This window comes from Oncorhynchus keta, unplaced genomic scaffold (assembly GCF_023373465.1).
Source record: "Oncorhynchus keta strain PuntledgeMale-10-30-2019 unplaced genomic scaffold, Oket_V2 Un_contig_18266_pilon_pilon, whole genome shotgun sequence".
In the NCBI taxonomy this organism is placed as follows: Eukaryota; Metazoa; Chordata; class Actinopteri; order Salmoniformes; family Salmonidae; genus Oncorhynchus; species Oncorhynchus keta.
In genome coordinates, this window is record NW_026280834.1 from 34,540 (window position 1) to 46,052 (window position 11,513).

Below are 11,513 nucleotides of genomic sequence, written 5' to 3' on the forward strand. Positions count from 1 at the left end.
GTGGTGGTATAGAGTCTGACAACAATAAGACCCTGATGAAGACCAGCAGTGGTGGTATAGAGTCTGACAACAATAAGACCCTGATGAAGACCAGGCAGTGGAGGTATAGAGTCTGACAACAATAAGACCCTGATGAAGACCAGGCAGTGGAGGTATAGAGTCTGACAACAATAAGACCCTGATGAAGACCAGGCAGTGGAGGTATAGAGTCTGACAACAATAAGACCCTGATGAAGACCAGGCAGTGGTGGTATAGAGTCTGACAACAATAAGACCCTGATGAAGACCAGGCAGTGGTGGTATAGAGTCTGACAACAATAAGACCCTGATGAAGACCAGGCAGTGGTGGTATAGAGTCTGACAACAATAAGACCCTGATGAAGACCAGGCAGTGGTGGTATAGAGTCTGACAACAATAAGACCCTGATGAAGACCAGGCAGTGGTGGTATAGAGTCTGACAACAATAAGACCCTGATGAAGACCAGGCAGTGGTGGTATAGAGTCTGACAACAATAAGACCCTGATGAAGACCAGGCAGTGGTGGTATAGAGTCTGACAACAATAAGACCCTGATGAAGACCAGGCAGTGGAGGTATAGAGTCTGACAACAATAAGACCCTGATGAAGACCAGCAGTGGAGGTATAGAGTCTGACAACAATAAGACCCTGATGAAGACCAGCAGTGGAGGTATAGAGTCTGACAACAATAAGACCCTGATGAAGACCAGCAGTGGAGGTATAGAGTCTGACAACAATAAGACCCTGATGAAGACCAGCAGTGGAGGTATAGAGTCTGACAACAATAAGACCCTGATGAAGACCAGCAGTGGAGGTATAGAGTCTGACAACAATAAGACCCTGATGAAGACCAGCAGTGGTGGTATAGAGTCTGACAACAATAAGACCCTGATGAAGACCAGCAGTGGTGGTATAGAGTCTGACAACAATAAGACCCTGATGAAGACCAGCAGTGGAGGTATAGAGTCTGACAACAATAAGACCCTGATGAAGACCAGCAGTGGAGGTATAGAGTCTGACAACAATAAGACCCTGATGAAGACCAGCAGTGGTGGTATAGAGTCTGACAACAATAAGACCCTGATGAAGACCAGGCAGTGGAGGTATAGAGTCTGACAACAATAAGACCCTGATGAAGACCAGGCAGTGGAGGTATAGAGTCTGACAACAATAAGACCCTGATGAAGACCAGGCAGTGGAGGTATAGAGTCTGACAACAATAAGACCCTGATGAAGACCAGGCAGTGGTGGTATAGAGTCTGACAACAATAAGACCCTGATGAAGACCAGGCAGTGGTGGTATAGAGTCTGACAACAATAAGACCCTGATGAAGACCAGGCAGTGGTGGTATAGAGTCTGACAACAATAAGACCCTGATGAAGACCAGCAGTGGTGGTATAGAGTCTGACAACAATAAGACCCTGATGAAGACCAGCAGTGGTGGTATAGAGTCTGACAACAATAAGACCCTGATGAAGACCAGCAGTGGTGGTATAGAGTCTGACAACAATAAGACCCTGATGAAGACCAGCAGTGGTGGTATAGAGTCTGACAACAATAAGACCCTGATGAAGACCAGCAGTGGTGGTATAGAGTCTGACAACAATAAGACCCTGATGAAGACCAGCAGTGGAGGTATAGAGTCTGACAACAATAAGACCCTGATGAAGACCAGCAGTGGTGGTATAGAGTCTGACAACAATAAGACCCTGATGAAGACCAGGCAGTGGTGGTATAGAGTCTGACAACAATAAGACCCTGATGAAGACCAGGCAGTGGTGGTATAGAGTCTGACAACAATAAGACCCTGATGAAGACCAGCAGTGGTGGTATAGAGTCTGACAACAATAAGACCCTGATGAAGACCAGCAGTGGTGGTATAGAGTCTGACAACAATAAGACCCTGATGAAGACCAGGCAGTGGTGGTATAGAGTCTGACAACAATAAGACCCTGATGAAGACCAGGCAGTGGTGGTATAGAGTCTGACAACAATAAGACCCTGATGAAGACCAGGCAGTGGTGGTATAGAGTCTGACAACAATAAGACCCTGATGAAGACCAGCAGTGGTGGTATAGAGTCTGACAACAATAAGACCCTGATGAAGACCAGGCAGTGGTGGTATAGAGTCTGACAACAATAAGACCCTGATGAAGACCAGGCAGTGGTGGTATAGAGTCTGACAACAATAAGACCCTGATGAAGACCAGCAGTGGAGGTATAGAGTCTGACAACAATAAGACCCTGATGAAGACCAGGCAGTGGTGGTATAGAGTCTGACAACAATAAGACCCTGATGAAGACCAGGCAGTGGTGGTATAGAGTCTGACAACAATAAGACCCTGATGAAGACCAGGCAGTGGAGGTATAGAGTCTGACAACAATAAGACCCTGATGAAGACCAGCAGTGGTGGTATAGAGTCTGACAACAATAAGACCCTGATGAAGACCAGCAGTGGTGGTATAGAGTCTGACAACAATAAGACCCTGATGAAGACCAGCAGTGGTGGTATAGAGTCTGACAACAATAAGACCCTGATGAAGACCAGCAGTGGAGGTATAGAGTCTGACAACAATAAGACCCTGATGAAGACCAGGCAGTGGTGGTATAGAGTCTGACAACAATAAGACCCTGATGAAGACCAGGCAGTGGTGGTATAGAGTCTGACAACAATAAGACCCTGATGAAGACCAGCAGTGGTGGTATAGAGTCTGACAACAATAAGACCCTGATGAAGACCAGGCAGTGGTGGTATAGAGTCTGACAACAATAAGACCCTGATGAAGACCAGCAGTGGTGGTATAGAGTCTGACAACAATAAGACCCTGATGAAAACCAGGCAGTGGTGGTATAGAGTCTGACAACAATAAGACCCTGATGAAGACCAGCAGTGGTGGTATAGAGTCTGACAACAATAAGACCCTGATGAAGACCAGGCAGTGGTGGTATAGAGTCTGACAACAATAAGACCCTGATGAAGACCAGCAGTGGAGGTATAGAGTCTGACAACAATAAGACCCTGATGAAGACCAGGCAGTGGTGGTATAGAGTCTGACAACAATAAGACCCTGATGAAGACCAGGCAGTGGTGGTATAGAGTCTGACAACAATAAGACCCTGATGAAGACCAGCAGTGGTGGTATAGAGTCTGACAACAATAAGACCCTGATGAAGACCAGCAGTGGTGGTATAGAGTCTGACAACAATAAGACCCTGATGAAGACCAGGCAGTGGAGGTATAGAGTCTGACAACAATAAGACCCTGATGAAGACCAGGCAGTGGAGGTATAGAGTCTGACAACAATAAGACCCTGATGAAGACCAGGCAGTGGTGGTATAGAGTCTGACAACAATAAGACCCTGATGAAGACCAGCAGTGGAGGTATAGAGTCTGACAACAATAAGACCCTGATGAAGACCAGGCAGTGGAGGTATAGAGTCTGACAACAATAAGACCCTGATGAAGACCAGGCAGTGGTGGTATAGAGTCTGACAACAATAAGACCCTGATGAAGACCAGGCAGTGGTGGTATAGAGTCTGACAACAATAAGACCCTGATGAAGACCAGGCAGTGGTGGTATAGAGTCTGACAACAATAAGACCCTGATGAAGACCAGCAGTGGAGGTATAGAGTCTGACAACAATAAGACCCTGATGAAGACCAGGCAGTGGTGGTATAGAGTCTGACAACAATAAGACCCTGATGAAGACCAGGCAGTGGTGGTATAGAGTCTGACAACAATAAGACCCTGATGAAGACCAGGCAGTGGTGGTATAGAGTCTGACAACAATAAGACCCTGATGAAGACCAGGCAGTGGTGGTATAGAGTCTGACAACAATAAGACCCTGATGAAGACCAGGCAGTGGTGGTATAGAGTCTGACAACAATAAGACCCTGATGAAGACCAGGCAGTGGAGGTATAGAGTCTGACAACAATAAGACCCTGATGAAGACCAGGCAGTGGTGGTATAGAGTCTGACAACAATAAGACCCTGATGAAGACCAGGCAGTGGTGGTATAGAGTCTGACAACAATAAGACCCTGATGAAGACCAGGCAGTGGTGGTATAGAGTCTGACAACAATAAGACCCTGATGAAGACCAGGCAGTGGAGGTATAGAGTCTGACAACAATAAGACCCTGATGAAGACCAGCAGTGGAGGTATAGAGTCTGACAACAATAAGACCCTGATGAAGACCAGGCAGTGGAGGTATAGAGTCTGACAACAATAAGACCCTGATGAAGACCAGGCAGTGGTGGTATAGAGTCTGACAACAATAAGACCCTGATGAAGACCAGGCAGTGGTGGTATAGAGTCTGACAACAATAAGACCCTGATGAAGACCAGCAGTGGTGGTATAGAGTCTGACAACAATAAGACCCTGATGAAGACCAGGCAGTGGTGGTATAGAGTCTGACAACAATAAGACCCTGATGAAGACCAGCAGTGGTGGTATAGAGTCTGACAACAATAAGACCCTGATGAAGACCAGGCAGTGGAGGTATAGAGTCTGACAACAATAAGACCCTGATGAAGACCAGGCAGTGGTGGTATAGAGTCTGACAACAATAAGACCCTGATGAAGACCAGGCAGTGGAGGTATAGAGTCTGACAACAATAAGACCCTGATGAAGACCAGGCAGTGGTGGTATAGAGTCTGACAACAATAAGACCCTGATGAAGACCAGTGGAGGTATAGAGTCTGACAACAATAAGACCCTGATGAAGACCAGGCAGTGGAGGTATAGAGTCTGACAACAATAAGACCCTGATGAAGACCAGCAGTGGTGGTATAGAGTCTGACAACAATAAGACCCTGATGAAGACCAGGCAGTGGTGGTATAGAGTCTGACAACAATAAGACCCTGATGAAGACCAGCAGTGGTGGTATAGAGTCTGACAACAATAAGACCCTGATGAAGACCAGCAGTGGTGGTATAGAGTCTGACAACAATAAGACCCTGATGAAGACCAGGCAGTGGAGGTATAGAGTCTGACAACAATAAGACCCTGATGAAGACCAGGCAGTGGTGGTATAGAGTCTGACAACAATAAGACCCTGATGAAGACCAGGCAGTGGTGGTATAGAGTCTGACAACAATAAGACCCTGATGAAGACCAGCAGTGGTGGTATAGAGTCTGACAACAATAAGACCCTGATGAAGACCAGGCAGTGGTGGTATAGAGTCTGACAACAATAAGACCCTGATGAAGACCAGCAGTGGTGGTATAGAGTCTGACAACAATAAGACCCTGATGAAGACCAGCAGTGGTGGTATAGAGTCTGACAACAATAAGACCCTGATGAAGACCAGGCAGTGGAGGTATAGAGTCTGACAACAATAAGACCCTGATGAAGACCAGGCAGTGGTGGTATAGAGTCTGACAACAATAAGACCCTGATGAAGACCAGCAGTGGTGGTATAGAGTCTGACAACAATAAGACCCTGATGAAGACCAGGCAGTGGTGGTATAGAGTCTGACAACAATAAGACCCTGATGAAGACCAGCAGTGGAGGTATAGAGTCTGACAACAATAAGACCCTGATGAAGACCAGGCAGTGGTGGTATAGAGTCTGACAACAATAAGACCCTGATGAAGACCAGGCAGTGGTGGTATAGAGTCTGACAACAATAAGACCCTGATGAAGACCAGGCAGTGGTGGTATAGAGTCTGACAACAATAAGACCCTGATGAAGACCAGGCAGTGGAGGTATAGAGTCTGACAACAATAAGACCCTGATGAAGACCAGGCAGTGGTGGTATAGAGTCTGACAACAATAAGACCCTGATGAAGACCAGCAGTGGTGGTATAGAGTCTGACAACAATAAGACCCTGATGAAGACCAGGCAGTGGAGGTATAGAGTCTGACAACAATAAGACCCTGATGAAGACCAGCAGTGGTGGTATAGAGTCTGACAACAATAAGACCCTGATGAAGACCAGGCAGTGGAGGTATAGAGTCTGACAACAATAAGACCCTGATGAAGACCAGCAGTGGTGGTATAGAGTCTGACAACAATAAGACCCTGATGAAGACCAGCAGTGGTGGTATAGAGTCTGACAACAATAAGACCCTGATGAAGACCAGGCAGTGGAGGTATAGAGTCTGACAACAATAAGACCCTGATGAAGACCAGCAGTGGTGGTATAGAGTCTGACAACAATAAGACCCTGATGAAGACCAGCAGTGGTGGTATAGAGTCTGACAACAATAAGACCCTGATGAAGACCAGCAGTGGAGGTATAGAGTCTGACAACAATAAGACCCTGATGAAGACCAGCAGTGGTGGTATAGAGTCTGACAACAATAAGACCCTGATGAAGACCAGCAGTGGAGGTATAGAGTCTGACAACAATAAGACCCTGATGAAGACCAGGCAGTGGTGGTATAGAGTCTGACAACAATAAGACCCTGATGAAGACCAGGCAGTGGTGGTATAGAGTCTGACAACAATAAGACCCTGATGAAGACCAGGCAGTGGTGGTATAGAGTCTGACAACAATAAGACCCTGATGAAGACCAGGCAGTGGTGGTATAGAGTCTGACAACAATAAGACCCTGATGAAGACCAGGCAGTGGAGGTATAGAGTCTGACAACAATAAGACCCTGATGAAGACCAGGCAGTGGTGGTATAGAGTCTGACAACAATAAGACCCTGATGAAGACCAGGCAGTGGTGGTATAGAGTCTGACAACAATAAGACCCTGATGAAGACCAGGCAGTGGTGGTATAGAGTCTGACAACAATAAGACCCTGATGAAGACCAGGCAGTGGTGGTATAGAGTCTGACAACAATAAGACCCTGATGAAGACCAGCAGTGGAGGTATAGAGTCTGACAACAATAAGACCCTGATGAAGACCAGGCAGTGGTGGTATAGAGTCTGACAACAATAAGACCCTGATGAAGACCAGGCAGTGGTGGTATAGAGTCTGACAACAATAAGACCCTGATGAAGACCAGGCAGTGGAGGTATAGAGTCTGACAACAATAAGACCCTGATGAAGACCAGCAGTGGAGGTATAGAGTCTGACAACAATAAGACCCTGATGAAGACCAGCAGTGGAGGTATAGAGTCTGACAACAATAAGACCCTGATGAAGACCAGGCAGTGGTGGTATAGAGTCTGACAACAATAAGACCCTGATGAAGACCAGCAGTGGAGGTATAGAGTCTGACAACAATAAGACCCTGATGAAGACCAGCAGTGGAGGTATAGAGTCTGACAACAATAAGACCCTGATGAAGACCAGCAGTGGAGGTATAGAGTCTGACAACAATAAGACCCTGATGAAGACCAGGCAGTGGAGGTATAGAGTCTGACAACAATAAGACCCTGATGAAGACCAGGCAGTGGTGGTATAGAGTCTGACAACAATAAGACCCTGATGAAGACCAGGCAGTGGTGGTATAGAGTCTGACAACAATAAGACCCTGATGAAGACCAGCAGTGGAGGTATAGAGTCTGACAACAATAAGACCCTGATGAAGACCAGCAGTGGTGGTATAGAGTCTGACAACAATAAGACCCTGATGAAGACCAGCAGTGGTGGTATAGAGTCTGACAACAATAAGACCCTGATGAAGACCAGCAGTGGTGGTATAGAGTCTGACAACAATAAGACCCTGATGAAGACCAGCAGTGGAGGTATAGAGTCTGACAACAATAAGACCCTGATGAAGACCAGGCAGTGGAGGTATAGAGTCTGACAACAATAAGACCCTGATGAAGACCAGGCAGTGGTGGTATAGAGTCTGACAACAATAAGACCCTGATGAAGACCAGGCAGTGGTGGTATAGAGTCTGACAACAATAAGACCCTGATGAAGACCAGGCAGTGGTGGTATAGAGTCTGACAACAATAAGACCCTGATGAAGACCAGGCAGTGGAGGTATAGAGTCTGACAACAATAAGACCCTGATGAAGACCAGGCAGTGGAGGTATAGAGTCTGACAACAATAAGACCCTGATGAAGACCAGCAGTGGAGGTATAGAGTCTGACAACAATAAGACCCTGATGAAGACCAGGCAGTGGTGGTATAGAGTCTGACAACAATAAGACCCTGATGAAGACCAGGCAGTGGAGGTATAGAGTCTGACAACAATAAGACCCTGATGAAGACCAGGCAGTGGTGGTATAGAGTCTGACAACAATAAGACCCTGATGAAGACCAGCAGTGGAGGTATAGAGTCTGACAACAATAAGACCCTGATGAAGACCAGCAGTGGAGGTATAGAGTCTGACAACAATAAGACCCTGATGAAGACCAGCAGTGGTGGTATAGAGTCTGACAACAATAAGACCCTGATGAAGACCAGGCAGTGGAGGTATAGAGTCTGACAACAATAAGACCCTGATGAAGACCAGGCAGTGGTGGTATAGAGTCTGACAACAATAAGACCCTGATGAAGACCAGGCAGTGGTGGTATAGAGTCTGACAACAATAAGACCCTGATGAAGACCAGGCAGTGGTGGTATAGAGTCTGACAACAATAAGACCCTGATGAAGACCAGGCAGTGGTGGTATAGAGTCTGTCAACAATAAGACCCTGATGAAGACCAGGCAGTGGTGGTATAGAGTCTGACAACAATAAGACCCTGATGAAGACCAGGCAGTGGAGGTATAGAGTCTGACAACAATAAGACCCTGATGAAGACCAGCAGTGGTGGTATAGAGTCTGACAACAATAAGACCCTGATGAAGACCAGCAGTGGAGGTATAGAGTCTGACAACAATAAGACCCTGATGAAGACCAGCAGTGGTGGTATAGAGTCTGACAACAATAAGACCCTGATGAAGACCAGGCAGTGGTGGTATAGAGTCTGACAACAATAAGACCCTGATGAAGACCAGGCAGTGGAGGTATAGAGTCTGACAACAATAAGACCCTGATGAAGACCAGGCAGTGGAGGTATAGAGTCTGACAACAATAAGACCCTGATGAAGACCAGGCAGTGGTGGTATAGAGTCTGACAACAATAAGACCCTGATGAAGACCAGGCAGTGGAGGTATAGAGTCTGACAACAATAAGACCCTGATGAAGACCAGCAGTGGTGGTATAGAGTCTGACAACAATAAGACCCTGATGAAGACCAGGCAGTGGTGGTATAGAGTCTGACAACAATAAGACCCTGATGAAGACCAGGCAGTGGTGGTATAGAGTCTGACAACAATAAGACCCTGATGAAGACCAGCAGTGGAGGTATAGAGTCTGACAACAATAAGACCCTGATGAAGACCAGGCAGTGGAGGTATAGAGTCTGACAACAATAAGACCCTGATGAAGACCAGGCAGTGGTGGTATAGAGTCTGACAACAATAAGACCCTGATGAAGACCAGGCAGTGGAGGTATAGAGTCTGACAACAATAAGACCCTGATGAAGACCAGGCAGTGGAGGTATAGAGTCTGACAACAATAAGACCCTGATGAAGACCAGCAGTGGTGGTATAGAGTCTGACAACAATAAGACCCTGATGAAGACCAGGCAGTGGTGGTATAGAGTCTGACAACAATAAGACCCTGATGAAGACCAGGCAGTGGTGGTATAGAGTCTGACAACAATAAGACCCTGATGAAGACCAGGCAGTGGTGGTATAGAGTCTGACAACAATAAGACCCTGATGAAGACCAGGCAGTGGAGGTATAGAGTCTGACAACAATAAGACCCTGATGAAGACCAGGCAGTGGAGGTATAGAGTCTGACAACAATAAGACCCTGATGAAGACCAGGCAGTGGTGGTATAGAGTCTGACAACAATAAGACCCTGATGAAGACCAGGCAGTGGAGGTATAGAGTCTGACAACAATAAGACCCTGATGAAGACCAGGCAGTGGTGGTATAGAGTCTGACAACAATAAGACCCTGATGAAGACCAGGCAGTGGTGGTATAGAGTCTGACAACAATAAGACCCTGATGAAGACCAGGCAGTGGTGGTATAGAGTCTGACAACAATAAGACCCTGATGAAGACCAGCAGTGGTGGTATAGAGTCTGACAACAATAAGACCCTGATGAAGACCAGGCAGTGGTGGAGGTATAGAGTCTGACAACAATAAGACCCTGATGAAGACCAGGCAGTGGTGGTATAGAGTCTGACAACAATAAGACCCTGATGAAGACCAGGCAGTGGTGGTATAGAGTCTGACAACAATAAGACCCTGATGAAGACCAGGCAGTGGTGGTATAGAGTCTGACAACAATAAGACCCTGATGAAGACCAGGCAGTGGTGGTATAGAGTCTGACAACAATAAGACCCTGATGAAGACCAGGCAGTGGAGGTATAGAGTCTGACAACAATAAGACCCTGATGAAGACCAGCAGTGGAGGTATAGAGTCTGACAACAATAAGACCCTGATGAAGACCAGCAGTGGTGGTATAGAGTCTGACAACAATAAGACCCTGATGAAGACCAGGCAGTGGTGGTATAGAGTCTGACAACAATAAGACCCTGATGAAGACCAGGCAGTGGAGGTATAGAGTCTGACAACAATAAGACCCTGATGAAGACCAGGCAGTGGTGGTATAGAGTCTGACAACAATAAGACCCTGATGAAGACCAGGCAGTGGAGGTATAGAGTCTGACAACAATAAGACCCTGATGAAGACCAGCAGTGGAGGTATAGAGTCTGACAACAATAAGACCCTGATGAAGACCAGGCAGTGGTGGTATAGAGTCTGACAACAATAAGACCCTGATGAAGACCAGGCAGTGGTGGTATAGAGTCTGACAACAATAAGACCCTGATGAAGACCAGCAGTGGTGGTATAGAGTCTGACAACAATAAGACCCTGATGAAGACCAGGCAGTGGTGGTATAGAGTCTGACAACAATAAGACCCTGATGAAGACCAGGCAGTGGTGGTATAGAGTCTGACAACAATAAGACCCTGATGAAGACCAGGCAGTGGTGGTATAGAGTCTGACAACAATAAGACCCTGATGAAGACCAGGCAGTGGTGGTATAGAGTCTGACAACAATAAGACCCTGATGAAGACCAGGCAGTGGTGGTATAGAGTCTGACAACAATAAGACCCTGATGAAGACCAGGCAGTGGTGGTATAGAGTCTGACAACAATAAGACCCTGATGAAGACCAGCAGTGGTGGTATAGAGTCTGACAACAATAAGACCCTGATGAAGACCAGCAGTGGAGGTATAGAGTCTGACAACAATAAGACCCTGATGAAGACCAGGCAGTGGTGGTATAGAGTCTGACAACAATAAGACCCTGATGAAGACCAGGCAGTGGAGGTATAGAGTCTGACAACAATAAGACCCTGATGAAGACCAGGCAGTGGAGGTATAGAGTCTGACAACAATAAGACCCTGATGAAGACCAGCAGTGGTGGTATAGAGTCTGACAACAATAAGACCCTGATGAAGACCAGGCAGTGGTGGTATAGAGTCTGACAACAATAAGACCCTGATGAAGACCAGGCAGTGGAGGTATAGAGTCTGACAACAATAAGACCC